The sequence below is a fragment of the Lycium barbarum genome, chromosome 10 (assembly GCF_019175385.1).
Source record: "Lycium barbarum isolate Lr01 chromosome 10, ASM1917538v2, whole genome shotgun sequence".
Classification (NCBI taxonomy): domain Eukaryota; kingdom Viridiplantae; phylum Streptophyta; class Magnoliopsida; order Solanales; family Solanaceae; genus Lycium; species Lycium barbarum.
In genome coordinates, this window is record NC_083346.1 from 124,380,148 (window position 1) to 124,384,022 (window position 3,875).

The window sequence follows — 3,875 nt, forward strand, 5'->3', positions numbered from 1 at the left end:
TACTGGCGCGTGGCCCGCATACAACGGTCACACGGACCAACGGCTACTCGGACTAACGGCCACGGATGCTCGGGTCATCGGGCTGGGATGTTCTAACGACGTCGAAGGCAGGCCTGCCGGCGTTCATGCCCGGCTCCGGCCTAAGCATTACCCCCGGTCAAGGGCGAACGGTATCGTCACCCCATTCCCATTCCTTCCTCCGGCTTCGTTCCTCCGATTTGTCTCTTATCCGGTATTTATCGTATACAATTATAATCTTGGTAATAATTTCGGGATTTTGATCCATACAACCCCTAATAGTTGAGAACTAACACCCCATCCAACTTTTGAGCGAGACAATCAAAGCCTTGAACAATATTTTCCGGTGAGTTATAGATCAATTTCAATACAAGGAACAACTATTGCTAGTCTTTTCTTTTGGTCAATACACTAACATATTTACTTTGATTTGACACTACACTCGACACGAAGTTGATAAGCACAAAGTTTATGTAAACTGTACACAACAGTATAACAAGTCGCTACCCAATTATAATGACTTGCATTAATAACTGTCTACTGTCCGAGAAGGGATCTTTCTTCTCTGCAATTCTTGCCCAACGAAGAAGCCGATTCCATTCCATTTACACTAAATGAACTCCCAAACCTTCTTCAACGTTTCTTGATTTCTAAAAACTCTCCACAAGCAAAAGCCATGGAAGATACATTGAGAGTAAGTGAAGATTCACCCATAAAGGGAGAGACAAAGTACTGTGTCACGTCTGTGGAGGCAATGCTCGATTTTGTGAAAGGAATCTTTGGAGAAAAAAAACCGAAATCGAAGTTCGATCCACCACAACTCATTTCTTAGAGGGCTCAACTCATTTGCTTCTTCAAAACTACACTATTCTGGATGCTCCACAAGAAGTTGCAGCTCCTAAAATGGTGGCATGTCACCCCATGACTAGGACTCATAAGGTTTTCTACTGTCAATCCACAATCAAAACCAAGGTGTTCAAGGTTTCATTAGGGGTTGAAGAAAATGGTGATAGAGTGGAAGCAATTGCTGTTTGTCACTTGGATACCTCTGAATGGAATCCATCTCATATATCTTTCCGATTGCTCGGTATATCACAAGGAACGTCACCTGTCTGTCACGTTTTCCCATCAGGTAATCTAGTGTGGGTTCCAAAAACAATTGCCACTGCACATGAAGTGCTTTGAAGAATTGGAGCAGCTGCACCATGTCCTCTGTTATTGCTTATGTGTGTACTACTATTTTCTTGTATTTGTTTTCTGTTTCCCGGTATACCTGTTGAGTATGCTTTTGATGTTGATAAATAAAATCTGCTTGTCCTAAAATTATGAGCAAAAGTGTTTTATTTAACTTTTTGAATCAAGGATAATGAAAAAGATATTTAGCAATAATTTATTGCTAAATCCTACAGGGGCTTAGGTTGTGATTTTTATCATCCGTCGAGTCTCGATAATTTTGCACGTATAAATCTATGTGTACTTTTTTTTTTGGGCTTTAAAGTTTTCATAAGTCAAAGTATTAAGTTGGAACACACTTGAGAAACGGTGTCCTAGCTTGTCGAAAAAACTTAGTTAAATTTTAAGAAAACGAAAATACCTCTAGTTAAGCTTTCTTTCCGGTATAGGTATGTTAAAACAATAAGATCTATTTTCTTGCAATGGAACTTCCAAAATTGATTCATAATCATAAAATTAATCTAGATTTCAGAGAACAATTAATGATTGCAACTCAAAAAGCGCGGATTAGAGACATAAAAAAGAACCTGTTACTAATGCAAGAAGAAAACATTAATCGGACTAAGAGACGTGATCATGTCAAGAAACACCATGTAAACCTAATAGATAGTTTATATCCATATCTCCTATGAATTATAATAAACCAAGCTGGAACTCCATCGGATTTCTTACCGAATTTCTGAGTTTGGCACTCATGTAACAAATCACCCATATTTGTAATAATAGAGAGCAAACATGGTAAAATGTCACCTCAGTACGTTTAGTGGTTGAGCCGTCCACAAACGATGTTAAATTTATTTATATTAGCTGTTTATCCTTTAAGCTATCACCTGCATCATGGTTATGAAATATATGTATAGAAACTAATAAAATGTGAGGAGGTTGAAGAAGAGCAATCAGCTAAACATCAACTTTAATTTGTCGTTGGCACACTCATATATTTGAGAATGTTGTAGTCCCACATCATTTGTGGGATGAATTCTAGGTCTGGTTATATGGACTTGGACAACTTTCTCCTCATGACCTAGCTTTTAGGGTTGAGTTAGGTCCAAGATTCATTCTTTACATGGTATCAAAGCCAAACTCTTCCCGATTCATTGTTTTCGATGTTGCCCTCCCCACCCCTCTTATATTGCCACGCTCTAGATGTACATTCTTGGGAGAGTGTAGGGGGGGGGGGGGGGGGGGTGATGTTGGAGTCCCACATCATTTGTGGGATGGGTTCTAGGTTTGTTTATAACAGCACCTTGAAGCAACACAAGCACAGGCCAATACCAAGACCCCAGCTTTATTCGATAAAGCAAACTATATGTTTCAATAATTTAGGACTAGATTAACTCCCTTGAATTAGAAATTCATTCCGTTCAGTATTTAATTGATGTCTAGTAAGACTAATGAACTTACTAATGAACAACTCTTTGATTTGTGTCGTTCCAAGTTCACCAAGGTCTGAGTAAAAATTCAAAAATGAGTGGATAAAAATTCAAAAATGAGTGGAGCAAGGGGCTTTAGAGGGAAAGGGGGTCTGTGGGGTTGGGGGGGGGGGGGGGGGGGAGCTTTAATTGACGTAAGGGTGGAGATTTTTTATTTTTTTGCGCCTTAAAGGCAGAATTTGAAGGCAAAATTTGCCTTATAAGGTAGACTTTTCGTGAAGCCTAGCCTTGGGAAATTATTTTTTTGATTGAGCGGGGGTTCAGACCCAGAACCTCGGAGTATTTTCGGCCATTTTTTTAAGCGAAAGGCAAAAATTAAAGACCAGCGCCTTTGAGGGGAAATCCATGCAAAAAATTGCTCAAACATTCGTTAGTTGTACCGTGAAAAAATAAGGCCAAACACATCGGGGGCCCCTTGTGGTCGGCAAGATTTTTCATTTAAACACATCAACTAAGCCTTGAACATATTGAGCACTTAGACTACATGTAATTTGATCCGATTAGACACTTTTTGACAATCACCTAAAATTACAAATGTGTGTAATACACTCGCGGGTGATGTGGCATAATGACTAATTAAAAGAGGACATGTGGACATTTAGTGCAAAATAATAATTTCAAAATAAATTATAAGAAAAAAAGAAAAAAACTATTTAATACAAAAAATAAATTTTGAATAAAACCTAATATTTCAAAAAAGAAAATAAAAATATATTTTCTAAACCTACACATTATCAAAAAAAAAAAAAAATCCACTAACAAAAGAAAAATTTGGAAATCATGTTCTTGGTGTTCTTTACCACCTTCATATATGTTCATGTTCTAACCACGATTTCAATCCAAAATTTCAAGAAAACTCCTCCAAATTTGTTATAACTTCATTTGAAGATTCCCCACGAAGACCCGAAGATAACCCCCACATTAATTTCTCAAAATTTTCATCAAATAAAGTAACATGTTTTAAATCTTCAAGCTTTCTAAAGAACCCATTATATTAGTGGTGTTTTGATGAGCTCCTTTGATTTTCTTTTTCTTTTTATTAGGAGAGAGAGCAAGAAATTATGTTTGTTTATGGAATAGAGCAAGAAATTATGTTTGTTTATGGAATTGAGTTTGTTTATGGTAAAAATCGTATCAAAAGCTAAGAATAGTGGCAACAATGAAGGTGAGGAAAGAAGATAAAACACATGA

The 3,875-nt window shown here is 37.3% G+C and overlaps 1 pseudogene; it reads left to right on the forward strand.

Moving 5' to 3' along the window:
• The first annotated feature begins 502 nt into the window (after positions 1 to 502).
• LOC132614558 (BURP domain protein USPL1-like) lies at positions 503 to 1,341 on the forward strand (annotated as a pseudogene).
• The last annotated feature ends 2,534 nt before the right edge of the window (positions 1,342 to 3,875 follow it).